The sequence below is a fragment of the Jatropha curcas genome, chromosome 1 (assembly GCF_041381405.1).
Source record: "Jatropha curcas cultivar XTBG-Jc1 chromosome 1, XTBG_Jcur_1.0, whole genome shotgun sequence".
NCBI lineage: Eukaryota > Viridiplantae > Streptophyta > Magnoliopsida > Malpighiales > Euphorbiaceae > Jatropha > Jatropha curcas.
Window position 1 is genome coordinate 25,080,705 of NC_143151.1, and position 16,799 is coordinate 25,097,503.

At 40.1% G+C, this 16,799-nt stretch overlaps 1 pseudogene; it reads right to left on the reverse strand.

Moving 5' to 3' along the window:
• LOC149499214 (uncharacterized) overlaps positions 1–16,799 on the reverse strand; it is a 35,054-nt pseudogene that overhangs the window by 6,192 nt on the left and 12,063 nt on the right.

Sequence of the window (16,799 nt, forward strand, 5' to 3'; positions counted from 1 at the left end):
CGACCATAATTTTTGGTCGCAACTAAGCGGTCGCAAATCGGTCGCAAATCGTTCGCAGAATTTGTTCCTTGTTTTGAAGCGCGCAATTTTACGACAGAATAATTCATGGTCGCACATCGGTAGCAAAATTGGTTGCAAATACGTCATACACGTGTCGCAAACTGGAAAACAAACTCGCGGGAATTTTTAACACTACAATTTGCGACTGTTTGTCCATACGTCGCAAATCGGTCGCAAAATTACGACCAAATTCGATCGGTCGCAATAATCGATCGCAAAATGGTGATTTTTTTATAGTGTCCCCTGTCAGTCGTCAATACATACTCATTGACTGGATATCTAGTAGATGGTTGTCTAACTCTACTAGATCTTCTTAATTTTTGAGAACCTTCCGGTGCTGGTGGTTGAACATGAACACCATAATCTTCATCTGGTTCATTTTCATTAGGAACTTCTGAATTTTCTAACTTTGGCACTTGTTCTTGTGGAACATTTTCTTCATCTCCAATTTGTCTGCGTTCTACTGGAGGGACTATTTGTATGTCTGTTGAGTCTTCATCAGATCTATTAGCACTCAACTTTTGAGTATTTTCAATTTCTTTAATAGTCTGATCTTCAACAAATACAGCATCACGACTTCTTATAGTCTTCTTCTGGACTCGGTCATAAAACTTATAGCCAAATTGGTCTTGGCCATAGCCAATGAATACACACTGTCTAGTCTTGACATCAAGCTTAAACCGTTCATCCTTCGAGATATGCATGAAGGCTTTACAACCAAACACCCACAAATGATCATAGGAAACATCCTTTCTTGACCATACTCTTTCTGGAGTATCATACTGTAGAGGAACACAAGGTGAGCTGCTGTAAGAAGAGCTTCACCCCAAAACCTTTAGACAACTTTGCATGTGAGAGTAAACATCTGACTCTCTCCATCAAAGTTCTATTCATCCTCTCAGCCAAACATTCAGTTGCGGCGTCTTAGGAGGTGTCGTTTGATGTCGAATACCATGCTCTTTGCAGAAAGCATCAAATGGCCCAGTGTATTCTCCACCATTATCTATCCCGATACACTTCAACTTCTTGCCTGTCTGTCTCTCAACCAGGTTTAGAAGACTTCAATGTGTATACCTAGGTCTTCCTAGAATGGTCATTGATAAATGTCACAAAATATCGATATCCACCATATGACATCGTCAATGGTCCACACAAATCTGAATGAATCAGATCTAATACATTCTTCATTCTGGAAGGAGGGGTAATCTTGAAAGCTACTCTGTTTTGCTTTCCTGCCATATAATCAGGACACTTGTCTAGGTGAACTTTATCCAATCCAGGTACTACGTTCTTTCTTGCCAGAGTTTTCTCACTTATGTGGCCTAGTCGTTTATGCCACAATTCAACTGTATTGTCATTCTCCGCTGCATTCCAAGTGTATTGGGAGAGTTTTGCATGCATCATGTACAGCTTTGGGTCTTTGGCTACACAAATGAACCTTTTGTGAGCTTCCACTGACTATTTCTGAAGGTGCTACAAAAATCTTCATCATCAAGTCTGCCAACTGAGACTAAATTTGGATGCATGCTCGAAAGCCCATTCCTCATTAGTCTTGTCTTCTGGTTTAGTTGAACTAAACACGGGCAAATACGTTTTGATTACCATAAGGAGATCTCTTATTTTATTTCTCCATATATGGTAATTTGCACCATTTAGACTGATCATTTTGGTTGTCCATTTTGACTTGCTCAGAATATTATCACCAACAGAAACTGTATACATGAACAGTAGTATATGTGAATAGTGACTATATGCGTGAATAGTACTATACGTGTGGTCGGTGTCGAATCCGCCAAAATTAATAATCTTATTACCAATCTAAAGAACTTGAAGAAAATGGTGAGTAAGGTCGAAATCCACAGAGACTAGAGATTAAAAATATTATTTTTAAAACTAGAAAATAAAAATGAATTATGAATGGGAGGATTGGAAAAATTATTGAATCTAGCAAAAATAGTAATTTAAAAATGGGAAATTCAATTGGAGAAATATTTCCATCCAAGGTCAATCTTGTACTAGTTCTTTGTGTTGATCACTGAATTCAAATTGACTAATTAACATAATCAATAAATTGGTTATGGTTACCAAAAATGCTTTAAACAACCTAGTCTTTCCGTAGTAACAGAATAAGCAAGACAACGCGCTTTGATTAATACCTTACCAATAACTAATTTTGACATGCGCCTAAAATTAAAATATATTGGTAGCATTAAGAATAAGAAAGACCCAATTCAATCTAATAAACAACATGTGTAGTCTATTCAAGAAGATTGTTTATCCCTTTAATATAACTTGAAAATCTGGCTCTAAACAAGCTATATTAATTGCTACAAATTGTTAACTCAATCAAACAATTACGAATTTGATTATATTAACTAGCACCTGTCACTCTAAATTAATCAAATAACTAGCCATTTACTTAATTAAATAGTACAACAATATCCATCTAAACCATTAATTGCAAGAGATAAACAAATATTTAAGAGTTAAATGAGTAAAAAGAAGAACAATTCTCACAACACTTCGGTAGAACTAGCACTTGATTAAACCTTAAGCTGGAATTGAAAGAATTCAGCCACGTATGGCCATTTCCAAGCTTACAAACTAAAGAAAATAATTATTAACTCAAAACTCTGATATCCCAACTAATAGCCCATCTCTCCCTTTTATAGAAGAGAAGAGAAGACTATTTCGAAGGAAATTGAGAAAAATATATTTACAATCAAATCAAATCCAACAAAATAAAATCCCATGATCCTCTTTATTCTTCAAAACCTTTGAATAAATCTTCCAAAAAGAATCCAGCAGCTCCTCATCCTCTGACTTAGTGATTTTATCCCAAAAAGGCAAATAAATAGAGTCAAATTAATACCTGCATCTATTTAATCACATAGACCAACAAACCCATCTAAAATACCAAATTATATGACTAAAATAGTCACATTTTCATAGGTTATTCGGCACAAATAATAAACCCATCAAATTCCCCCACACTTAATAATTGCTTGTCCTCAAGGAAAAACTCAATCTACACAAAAGGAAATTCACCCAACTCTTCACAACTCTTATAAGAACATCTTTAGAAAAGCAACCTTAATTACAAAAGTAAAGCTAAGTTGAATATTCAAATTTGAAATCTATGGAGAATAAAGAATTGAATTTACATTCTTTCAAACATAATAGACTAGGCTTGAACTTTGTAATTTTAAACATGCAATTTAAATTCCATATCAATTAAACCATTGCTTAAAGAATTATTTGTTAAACAGCTTGGTCATAGAAAATCATTGCAATCACACACAAAACAAATAATGCTGAACTTTTATTTATTTATTTATATTTTTTTTTGACTTTTTTTTTTGTGTGCTTGAACATTTATCAATTGCCTGAGTGTGTCATCATTGGTAACCCGCTTGCGGGTACTTGGAGTCACAAACTCAAGTGGCTACTAACACTACTCTTTGCCCAAACTCGGACAGTGGAGTACCTCGACTGCTCAAGTCTTAATTTAATTACTTGCTGTTTTTTTTTTTTTTTCAATTTAGTAACCTTAAATTCAAAAGTAAACACACACATACTCATCTCCATACCCAAGCTGTTTATACAATAATTGGAAAAGCAATGGATGTGAATTATGATCAAGCAATTCAGAAATTTAACCATGATTCATTCAAGCCTCATATATTATGTCAAAAAGAATAACTACATTCAATAATTTATTCTAAATGGACAAGAGATAATAGCTACCAAATTAACTTTACTTAAGTAATTAAGAGGGTTTTTCTATTGAATTCAAAGGGCTGTTCTAAGTTAAGATAAAATTCTCTAATCATCAGAATTTCAGCTACCCAAAATCAATATCAAATTCAAGCACATATTAGAACAAATTACTCACATTTTAATAAGACCCAACAAAATTGCTGCTGATTATTACAATACCCAGCAAAATTTAACCAAAACAATTAGCAATTGAACCCAAATTTCATATCAATGATTTTTCTAGCTCAAAATTCCCTCCCCCACACTTAAATTACATTGTCCCAATCTAATACCCAACATAAATCCAAGCAAAAGAAAAACAGAAATTGAAATTTATGTCCAAGAAAACTTACCTCAACTGCTGGACTTGTGATCTAAAACCAAAACAGGGGACGCATCTATTGGGTACAAAACCTTCGAACACTGCTACTAGAAGAAAAGGGAATGGCTCCGAAGCTACTGATTGGGCTCTATTTTTGCTGGCGTTGGGCGATCTGAACAGAGACTGAACGATCTCTGCTTCGCGTGGGGGAGAGAGTTTGGGAATGTCGGGTGAATGAAATTCACTTCTCCTTTTCTTTTCTTTTGTTCTCACCTTACTCACGTGATGTATATATGAGTCAAAAAAAAAAATGGGAGAACATAATATAATAAGAAAAAGCCCACACTTGACGCTTATAAGGCCTATTAAAATTTCATATTCCATTAAACTCTCCCAAGGAAAGATCACGGCTTCTGCATCCAAAAACAATCAAATTGGATCATTTTATTAAAGAAGATGACTAAAAATAAATAAATAAATAAATAAAATTAAAATAAAAAAAAAGAAACTTTATTATTTTTTTATTCATCTACTCTTTTATTTTCAAACTTCCTACTTTCAAACCTGAACTTTAGGAATTTCCAATGATATTTCCTCTGTTGCTGCTCGAAAACCCTCATAGAATGGTTTCAATCGGTGCCCATTAACCTTAAAAATTTTATTAGTCTCTAAACTCTGAATTTCCACTGCACCATGAGGAAAAAAATTGATAACCACAAAAGGTCCAATCCATCTTGACCTTAACTTTCCTGAAACAATTTCAGTCTTGAATGATAGAGTAAAAATTTCTGGCCAATTAAAAATTGCTTTCTTGAAATTGAATTATCATGAAAGGCCTTGGTTTTCTCCTTGTAAATCTGAGAACTCTCATAAGCATCATTTCTAATCTCTTCCAGATCCTGTAGTTGCAACTTCCTATGTTCTCCAACAGCATCCACGTCCATATTGCACTTCTTTACAGCCCAATAAGCTCGATGTTCTAATTCCACCGGTAAATGACATGGTTTCCCAAAAACCATTCGGTAAGGAGACATTCCTATAGGTGTTTTATAGGCTGTGCGATACGCCCACAGAGCATCATCTAAACGCAAACTCCAATCCTTTCGATTTGGACTCACTGTTTTCTCCAGAATTGACTTAATTTCCCTATTCGATACTTCCGCTTGCCCGCTTGTCTGAGGATGGTAGGCAATAGAAGTTCGATGAGTAACCCCATATTTCTTGAAGAGAGCTTCCATTGTCTTATTACAAAAATGTGTCCCTCGATCGCTAATGATAGCTCTTGGAGTTCCAAACCTGGCAAAAATATTAGACTTCAAAAATCCACAATAGTTTTAGCATTATCATTTCGACAAGCCTTAGCTTCTACCCACTTAGAAACATAATCAATAGCAAGCAATATGTAAGTGTAACCAAAAGAAGCAGGAAAAGGACCCATGAAGTCTATACCCCACACATCAAAAATTTCACAAATCAAAATAGGATTAAGGGGCATTTGATCCCTATGTCCTAAATTTCCAGTTCTTTGACAATTAGCACAAGCTTTACAAAAAATATATGAATCATGGAATAATGTTGGCCAATAAAATCCATATTCAAGAACCTTACGAGCTGTTCTCTTAGGTCCAAAATGACCACCACAAGCATAAGAATGACAAAATGTAAGAATGGACTTAACCTCATCATTAGTGAGACACCTTCTAATTATTTGATCTGAACAATATTTCCACAAATAAGGGTCATCCCAAGCATAGTATTTGGCATCACTTTTAATTTTATCTTTTTTCATGCTTAGTTAAATCATCAGGCAATGATCTAGTAACTAAATAATTGACAATGTCAGCAAACCAAGGAGTACTATTACTTAAAGAGAAAACATACTCATCTGGAAATGCATCATTTAAAGGTAGAGTTTCCTCTGTCAAAGGTACCCGGCTGTTTTCGTCGAAATCCCAAAACCCCGGAAGGACCTCGGAAAACATCAAAATTTGGTTCTTTTATTTGTTTTATTTTGGAAGGAGGTGATAAAAATCTTTTGGATACGCGATGCCGATAAATCGGTCTTATAAATCATTTGAGTCGCCACCCATTATTTCGGCAATGGGACCGTTTCCAATTTTATTTTACAAAAATGACTCCTTTTAACCCATTTTATTTAAGGCCTAATTATTCGAAAGAAAACTGGTCAGGCGTACCAAGTACGATTCTAGGTAAGGGAATTAGGTACGTCGGCCCGTTGGAAGCCGACACCCGGAAAAACCGGCCTCTTTTAACCTACGATTTCTAATTGATTTTATTTTTAGAAAAGCCAATTATTTAAACCCAACCCGAACAAATCGAACCGAGTTCCTAAATGGAAAATTAATTAACCGTCCCAAATAAATTCATTCATTGCATTCATTCATAAATTAAACATCACATTCACCATTCATCCACCATATATAGCAAAAATAATTAAAAGACCCGCTCTTGCCTTATGGTTAAAGGCGGGCCACAAACCGAGTTTAATAATATAATTAAAAGGAAATAACAAATATTAAATCTCAAAATACCATGATCACAACAGATTAATTGACTTGGTTTGACTAAAACTCAATTTGCCCATTATTGATTATTTCCCAGATTAAGCTAGGAAATCTATTTAATGAGGAGAAATTAAGACAAAATAATAAAAGTAGTCTGGGACTGGAGGACAGTTGCGTCACGCGGCTGTTCTATGGAAGAATAGTCGCGTGGCGCAGCTCTTATTTTTATTTTGGGGTTCATAATAGTTACGTCACGCAGCTGTTCTATGAAGAACAGTCGCGTGACAGAACTCTGGTTATGGTCCTGTAGACTAGAACAGTTGCGTCACGCAGCTGTTCTATGAAGAACAGTCCTGTGACGGAACTCCTAGCTATGTGACGGAACTGTTCGTGACTTATTTAAAATATTCAGACATATTGATTATTTATTTACAGCGATACATTAAATAAAGCATAAAACAAAATAAAAACTGAGTACGCGAACAGCTGCGTCACGCAGGTGGTCCAATCCAAACTAAGGGCTCTTGGACATGAACAGTCGCGTCACGCAGGTAGTAGCTACGTGACGCGGCTGCTCTGGTCAACAGAGCAAAAAGTCCCGTTTTTGCTGTAAAATGTTGTATTTATATGGCTAGGGCAACAGAGCATAGTCGCGTCACGTAGGTATAAGCTGCGTGACGCACCCGTAAGCTGCGTGACGCACCCGTAAGCTGCGTGACGCACCCGTAAGCTGCGTGACGTGACTTACTTTTCGTACAGTTGCCGCGTATCCATACAAACAGTGCAGGCTGTTGCACGGGCGCGCGCCAGAGGTGTCAGCCCTGTTAGAGCTGCGTGACGCATCTAAAAGTGCCGTCACGCAGGTACTAGCTGCGTGACGCAACCCTAACGCGGGTCAGGCTCCTTTGGGCCTGTTTCATTCAAAATTTGGTTTAAACGCTTCTGGTTTATCGTGATTTTTCATCCCTTATCCTCATTATCATCATCGGGTCAGGTGGGGCATAAAATTACGCGTCAACAGTTTGCCCCCCCACTTTATCATTAATTGTATAAATAATTAATGTTAAAGTGGTCCACTGACGCGCCTTCTATCAGGCAATCACTCCCGAAGCTCGGTCTGATCGGCTCGAAAAGATGATGAATTAATTATCTGGACGCCTCCTCAGCTCGGTTTGATCGGCTTTATCGGCTTCCATCAAATAAGTGAATGAATTCAAAGCTCGGTTTGATTGGCTTTGAAGATACCTCCGAGGCTCAGTTTGATCAGCCTGAAGGATTTGAATGTCTGGTCACCTTCTCAGCTCGGTTTGATCGGCTTTGTCGGTTCCTGTGGGATCTGAAGAGACATCTTCGAAGCTCGGTTTGATTGGCTCAAATGATGTTGATTTGATGACAAAGTCTTCAAGGCTCTGTTTGATCGGCTTGAAGGACTTTGATCTGGCCACCTACTTAGCTCGGTTTGATCGGCTTTGTCGGCTCCAGTCGATTTTTAGAAAAAGCATCTCTGAGGCTCGGTTTGGTCGGCCCAAAAGATGTCGGTTTTACCCTGGTCAACTTCGCAATTCATCATCATTGACTGGGGGAGAAAACCCGAGCAGCTTCGCAATACATCATCACTGATCGAAAATTGAAATTGTCCTGATTAGCTTCGCAATGCACCATCACTAATCAGTAAGACCTATCGGCTTCGAAAAACCATCACCGGTTGGCCTGAAAAACTATTCACCAGAAGAAAAAGAGCAATATCCGTATGCAAACGAACCTTGCCTTTTGTTAGAAAAATATTGGAACATCACATGTTCCCATGCATTAATTATGAAAAAGGATTTGTATTAAGGCAAAAGGTTATACTTTTGCCCCCAGTCCGGAATTCCAGCCTAGGACCAAAAATATCCACCTTTGTAGGCATATTCTTAATTATTTTGCAAAAATTTTAACAAAAATTTCGGCATAAACGATTTAACAGAAAATTTGTTATCTGCATTTTCAGGTATACCCTTTATGATACAGTGGTTGGAAGAAAACTTACCTGAGGGTAATCTGGGCAATTTGATGTCCTACCCCCTGTGCGATGAGTAGACAAAAATTGCTGAAGTGTACGAGCCGCACATCGACGTCAAATTGCCGAAATGGACCGTTGTGGGTTTTTGAAATGGGCTGCATGGGCCTGTTGGGCTCGAAAAGAGATAACGGGCCCAATGCTCCTTTTGGGCTTGGAAGAGTGGGCTTGGGCCCAACTTGCTTACTATAAGTAACTTTCATTCTTAATCGATTCACTTTTACTTATCACAAACCCTAAGCAATTGAGAATTCTCTGAACTTTCAACCGAGAAAGATGTCTCAACTCTCTGAAATCCCTGCCTCCGCCTACACTCCGGAGATGGAGACCCTCGGGGCCCTACCCGATATCCCGACGTTCGATGGCAAGCCAGTGCCGGTGAGCCGGAATCCGCTGACCCCCGGGACGCGGTCGTTGCAGCTCCTTCCGTCGCCGGGTACGGAGTTCCCGGTCAGGTACGAGACGAGCCGGATGCGCGGCTTTCAGTCCGAGGTAAGTAAAAAAATTCCTTTCTCTTTTTTATTATTTTTTTTACCGCTTTTGATCCGTTTATTCGTAGTATATGACCCGTTCTTCAGTTTATGCTTGCGTCAACAGTCGCGTCACGCATGTAGAAGTTGCATGGCGCAGCTGTTCTTCCATGAACAGTTGAGTGACGCAGCTGTTCCTGTGTGAACAGTTGCGTGACGCAACTACTCGAGAGGCCAGAAACCCTAGTTTGCCTTTGAACTTTAGAATCGACCCTTTTTACTGTGTTAGAACTTGATTTGTTGACATTTGATTGTTGGTAGCTCTAGGCGACTTGATTTTGCCTTGAAAATTGCATGAAAACAACACAAACATAGTGAAATTAGGTTGAAATTGAATTACTGCGTACCTTCAACAGTTGCGTCACGCAGCTGTTCTTTGGAAGAACAGTTGCGTGACGCGATTGTTCGTCAATGAGGAAGAGTCTTGAATAGTTGCGTGACGCAGCTACCGAGATGCGTGGCGCAACTTTGTGGTTGCGTGGCGCATCTATTCTTAGGGCCACATATTTCAAACAGTTGCGTGGCGCAGCTGTGGAGTGGCGTGGCGCGAGTGCTGAGATGCACTACGCAGCTGTGCTTCTAAGTGCGCAACTTGGGCAAAGTTGCGTGACGCAGCTGTGTAGATGCGTGACACGGCTTTGTAGTTGCGTGACGCAGCTACGGTTCAAACCGACTTTTGGTTTTTTATTTTTCCTGCCAAAGAAGAAAATGAACAATTGTTAGTGTTACACTTATTAAAATTGGGAATTTTTTTCTTACAGGTTAATCTGGGCAAGGCCCGCACGGCTGGATCAGCCACCGATGCCTCTGCCTTCTGGGATTTGCTGGACCCGCCCATGTGAGCTCGGGTCGTTGCTGCAGGCTTCGGAGATTATGCTGCGGGATTGCGCCGCACCCAGCCTCGTTTCCCGCCCGCTATGCGATATGCATTGATGGAGCGGTGGAACGACTGCACGCACACCTTCGTGTTCGGGTTTGGCGAGATGACTCTCACGCCCGTGGACTACGCTGCCATTACAGGCCTTCGCTTCACCGGTCCTGCTCCCCCACTGGATGCTCGGTATCAGACGACCACTCTCGGGGCTCAACTGGTCCGTTCTCTGCTCGGTGTCACCACACAGACCCGGTACACCGTACAGGGGTGTATGTCTTACGAGACGGTCTTCCGGTTCTGGGCCGAGAGGATCAGGACCCGTTTGGAGGCTTGGAGGGAGTTGCCGGAGGAGGCCCGACCTGCTGCTCCTGCGTATACTCGGGAGGAGAGGGACCAGGCTGCTCGGTCCTTCTTGTTCTACATCATCTCGTCTCAGCTGCTGTGCACCTCCCAGAATAAGGGAGACCCGACGGTGCTGGCATGTCTACGGGATCTGAGCCAGGTCGAGTCCTTCTACTGGGCCACACTCGGTTTGGCTCACCTCTATCACGGTCTGGATGTCTGGACCAGTGGTAGCGGTGAGTCGAACTAGCTGTTTATCCGGCCTCTGGAGGTAACATTCTTTCTCCCTTCAGTTTTTTTTATTTGTCATTCTCAACTGTTCAACTTACTGATGTCATTTCTTACTCTGCTGCAGGTATGGTCCTATGAGTACTGTATCTATCCGGGCGGTGATTCTCCCGTCGAGTCCAGGAGGATTCCCTGCTATCTAGCCCACTGCCATCACACTTATGCCAGTGGCGAGGTTCCCGAGTACTGGCGGAGCTTCCTTAATGACCAGGAGCTGTCTGATGTGAGTACAAGCAGAAACCCTGAACACTTAGCTTAGTTTTCTCTTTTTATTTTAATGCACAACAATTACTGATTCCTTGTTTTTGTAGCTGTCCCTGACTCCATGGGATTGCGAGGATATTGGGTCGACCGCTACTTTCTCGGAGAGAGAGTTTTCGACACTCCGGTGGCTCCAGCACAGCGGAGGGTACCTCATGCCCCTCCTCGGCATATGTGTATCCTGGAGGGCTTGACCCGGGAGGACTTGGAGGTGGAGTACAGAGGTTTCTCGGTGAACGATTTTCTGTCCGTCGGTGATTTCCCCTCTTACTTCGCTTCTCAGATGCAGGCGCGACTTCCTGAGATTCTTGAGTACATTCAGGTGACTTTGCTGATCTTCTGCCTTATTTACTGTCATTACTATTTTCACTATTTCAAATCACTGATGCCATTATTTTCTCTGTAAATTAATGCAGGAGCGGAAGACGCATAAGACTGCGGCTCACTACCGAGCAGAGGCAGCGGCTGAGGTGGGTGGTGCGGCTGCTCTGGCTGGACCGGCCGGTGTAGTATTGGGAGATGTCCCGTTCCCACCTGGTATGGAGTCTTGTTCCTGCAAAAATAAAACACAAATACAAAAACACGAAAAAGAGGGCGATGTCCCGTTTATTCACAAAAGCGGTCCGCCTTATTAGTGGTCCATGGACCAATTTATTATAAATAAAGTGAATGAAATAAATGAAATAAAGAAAGACTAAAATAATGGACTTAAAATAAAGTACGACGAGAATAGATTACTAAATAATAATAGATCGTAATACTTACCTGACAGGGCAATCAATGCGGTCATAAAGATTCAACCTCCTCATTGTACACATCGTCCTTTTTATTGATCAATGCGGATTTAAGTGCTCACCGACCCAAGCAGTCCATGCATGAATATCTTTCCAACTACCCTCGTCAATGGACATTAAGTCGAGTGATGACGATGCTTCACTCATCGGTCCCTTCACCCTTCTATAAATGGGGGTTTTACTTTACCTTCCCTTTACATCTAGCCTTCAAAGCAAATCGGTTTCTCAGATAATCCGACTTTTTGTTCTCATGGCTTTTAGAAACCAAGTTTCGTCTTTTGTTCAATCCGTTTCTGATGACCTGTGGCAAATTCCTCCTATTAACCAACTCGCCTGGTTGAAATATTTCAAAGACTTAAAACCTAACCATGGTTTCTTGTCTTGGCTTGTTGCACATTTCAATCCTAATACCATGGTTTTCCGGTTTGAAGACGTTGAAATAACTCTGACCTATGAGGAACCATGTGCTGTGATGGACCATCATCCTGAACAAAATGAAACTCCGGCCCTGCCCCCAGGTCCTGGGTGTGATCTAGCTGAGATCGTGGCCCTGTGTCCGGTTTACCTCCCTGATGGCATAAACACAGATCAGGGTCTTCCTTTAGAGCCTTTTCTTAACAAGGTTCTATCCATGGATGTGGATCCTTCTTGGATTCGAGCTTGTTGCTTCTTGTTGCTGAATGTGTATGCCATGAAGAACCGCCAACCTGGAACTGGAGATTTCTGACTTCTGACAGTTGTTCGTGACATGCAACTGTACCATCGTACTGTCTTCATGATGATCAAGGGAGAAACGATGTGCTGGGTAAGGGATATTGCCCTTTATATCACCAATTTCAATGTTCATCATCGCGGTTGTCCAATATTGCTATAGGCCTGGGCTCTAGACAAGTTAAGCCTACTTCTCTCGGTCCCTGCTCGTTTGATTCCAACCTATGGTCCTGCCAACTTTCGGTCTCGGACTCGAGGACATTTCGACTTTGGGGACAACCCGACAATTCGGTGGACTTGTCCTTGGTGGAGGATCAGGCTGGTCACTATTGGAAACATGAATCTCAACTATGTGTTGTACGCCAGCCTAGACCGTTCCATGGCCTATTTTCCTGACAGGATCAGTCGTCAATACGGGATGATACAGCGCGTGCCCAGGATCCATAACTTCGAGAGTGGTCTGATAACACCGCATTTGTTGGCCAATTTGGCTGATCGTTGGCGAAATCGAAATACCAGGTACCTAGGTGAAGAAGTGATGCAGGACACTGTGACACCTGAGTATGTGAACTGGTTCTTTACCCCATGATGATGTTAAATTCTGCAAGGATCGGTGTCTGACAATAGCCCTTACTGAAATTGATAAGTGTAAATTTTATAGTATTTTTAATATAGTTTTTATTAGAATTTTAGTAAGTTTTTACTTCTTTAATTTAATTTTAAATCACTTTTAGTATAATTATGTTTAAAAGCTTCCTTGGTCTTTAATCCGCTTGATCTAAGAGAAATTGCAGAAATTTGGCGCAGAAAATGTAGAATGCAAGGCACTAAGCTTCTAGCACGCCCATCCCGTGCTGGAAGGCAAGCCCGTGCTAGAAGCCCTGAGGAGAGAGGCCAGCACGCCTAAAGCGTGCCTCGAAGCACACGCAAGTTGCGCAAAACAGAGGCAGAGCGCGAACTTCACATGCACGAGCGCGACCAACACTCGCGAGCGCGATTCTACATTACGCGAGCGCGAGATGCGCAAACAAGAGGCAGAGAGTTAGGCCACGCAACTCGCGAGCGCAAGCTTCACATGCACGAGCGCGAGCGCGAATCTACAACTCGCGAGCGCGAGATGCTGCAATGCTTCACTAGCCAGACTTCCAGACTTCCAGACTAAAGCACGCCCAGCCCATGCCATGAAGCACGCCCCGTGCTGCCCAGGCAGAACCAGCATGAATTCAATACGCAAATCAAGCCTTTCTCACATGGGCCGACTTCAAGGAGTTTCCTAAACACACTAAACAAGACCTGGACTTATTCTTGAAGGAAAAAGGAGTCCTAATCAAGAAGAAATCAAGAGCCTAAACAGTTATGATCTCCTATAAAGGATTTTGTACTAAATAAGGATTCTATTTCCTAAAAGGAGTCAGACTTGCCTTCAGACCTCTATATAAAGAAAGGAACTTCTCATAACAAGAGATCGAATAATCCTGGAGAGGATCGATCTGGATCTACATCTATCTCTCTCGTTTTGCTTTGTACACTTTACTTCTCTCTTCTTCTCAAAGATTTCAAGCTTCAAATAATTGTGCTAAGATTCAAGGAAGCCTTCAACATAGTTGTGATACAGTTTTTATTCTAAACTCTTCATCTTGTTTCTTTCTTTATTATTGTCTTTAATTATGATGAATGATTCAAGTGTGATTGAGTTTAATTTAATTACTATGTCTAGCTAAACTTTTATACTAGGGATTTGATGTAATTTAATTCGATTCCAGCTTATAATATTAGATTTATTTTTCTTTGTTCTTGTTATAATTTATTATTGTGCTTAAGGCTTCCAGGCAGAATAATTCCCCTGGATTGATTTATTTCAATAATTACATTCGGGAGAAGGGTTATTGATATGAACAAGGTAATAAATTACTTGAGAATAATAACTTGATGTGGAAACTATATGGTTTGACTCAAGGGGGGTTTTCATAAGTTAATACAGTATTAAGTTGTGGATACATAAAACAACCATAAAACCTAATGATCTGATTCATGTTTAATTTCTCTATTAAGGTAGGTGATTAATTTGGATTAGAATCGCTAACAATAAATCGGGAGAGCTTGTTAGTGACTTTAGGGTTGTTTTCTCCTACTTGAACAATTAAACTTGATTAATGAACTAATAGAATAAACTGGATAGAATTAAATGAAATCAAATTCCCTAGTAGCTTAATCTCCTGATTTCTTTTCACAATAATTTTGTGTTTGATCTCTTTTACTTTGAATTTTATTTACTTTATAGCAAATTCCCTTTATCATCGTCTAAATAATAATAGGTTAACATAATTTTGGTAATTGATAACCAATCCCTGTGGATACGATACTTTCTTACTCTATATTACTTGTTGCGATTTCGTACACTTGCGAAAAACGCCTGTCAGAAATAAATGTTGTTATTGCTTTCTTTGAATCAATGAATTTTCTGGTTCTGCCTTTATTAATTCCTGCATACATGGACAACACCAGACAACAAAACTTTTCTTTCGAAATTATTTGTTACGTTAGTTATTTGGGCCTCCTACCCCCTGGATCAATAAAGAAATGCTCATAAAAATGAATTATTTGATAAAGATAAAAGCTTACACCGAGAAATAACAAAGAATGGGATGACTATTTTATTACCTGCATAAATTAGACAAAAAATAACAAATGTAACTCCTTTATGTATGCATGAACCTATATGTGTACTAAGGTTTATTCAAGGTTTTATATTGATCTTTCTGGGGAAATCACTGAGAAAATGGTGTTCGTCCCTCCGATCAATGTCTTAAAGGTTTTCATTGCTCAGGCGAGACCAGCAGCTAGAAAATTTTAGACCAAGTGAGTCAATCTTTGTTTAAATAAACAGAGAGGAAGGTCTTGCATTCTTTTACCACAACCCCGGAACAAAAGAAAAATTTTGAAATTCAAATCCTTTATTGATCTTACTTCTTTTCAACATTATACAGAAGTAAAGAGAGCTTATTCTAATACAATGGTCATTTGCTCTAACTATTCGATTTCCTATTCTCCTTCGAGTCAAGTTGATGGTATTAGTCGACCAATCGTACTTTTATCACGAACGCATGGCATGGATTCTGAATTTAAAGTAAGCACCACGCGTTGATCCCGAAAATTTTATTTTATTATCATTCTTATTTCATGCTCTAACTTTTGCCTAGGCCGCCCTTTCGGGTTTTCAACCTAGCGAGCTTATTGCTTGCCTAAGCCGCCCTTTCGGGTTTTCAACTTCGCCTCTTTTTTTTTTTATTATTATTAACCGAAATCATCATTTCAGACGTAGAATCTTTTCATTTGGTCTTGATTGACAATCCGGTTGACAGGCTCCCCTTCCATGGTGACTAATTCAGCAGCGCCTTTTGCCAGTAACTTTTGAATTCTGAACGGTTCATGCCAGTTGGGTTTGAATTTCCCACTAGGATGATGTTGGGCTTCATGGTCCAATAACCTGATCAACACCAAATCTCCGTTTTTTAATGCCCTTGGATGTACCTGTTTGTTATAGAAACGAGCAATCCTCCTTTTTCTCATCTGATCCTGGAATCGAGCATTCAGCCTTCTTCCGTCTAAGAGCGCCAAATCTTCATACCTCTTCTTGACCCATTCCTCTTTGGTCAGACCAGCTTCCACCAAAACCCTGAGAGACTTCTTTTCGAGCTCTATCGGTAATATTGCCTCCATTCCATATACAAGTTCAAAAGGAGAGGCTCCATTTATTGATTTGAAGGTAGTACGATGCCCCCAGAGCGCGAAAGGAAGTTTCTCAGCCCAGCTTCTGTACCTTTCACACATTTTTGACAGGATTCTTTTAATCTCCTTATTCGCAGCTTCTACTGCACCATTAGCCTGAGGGCAATAAGGAGAAGAATGGTGGTGCTCAACCTTATATTTATAAAGCAATTGACCAACGTCAGCTTGAAAATGAGAACCATTATCTGTAACTATGTGATGAGGAACACCATAGCGACAGAAAATGTTCTGTTCAATGAATCTAGCCACATGCTTGGCGGTTAAATTTTTATAAGATTAAGGCTCAATCCATCTAGAGAAGTAGTCAACTGCAACCAATATATATTGATGGCCATTCGATGCTACGGGTGAGATTTTGCCGATGACGTCTATACCCCATGCAGAAAAAGGCCAGGAAGGAGTTGTCGGGTGGAGTTCGACAGCAGGTAAGTGGCTTTTATTATCATGGTATTGGCAAACTTTTCAATGACGCACATACTGAACAC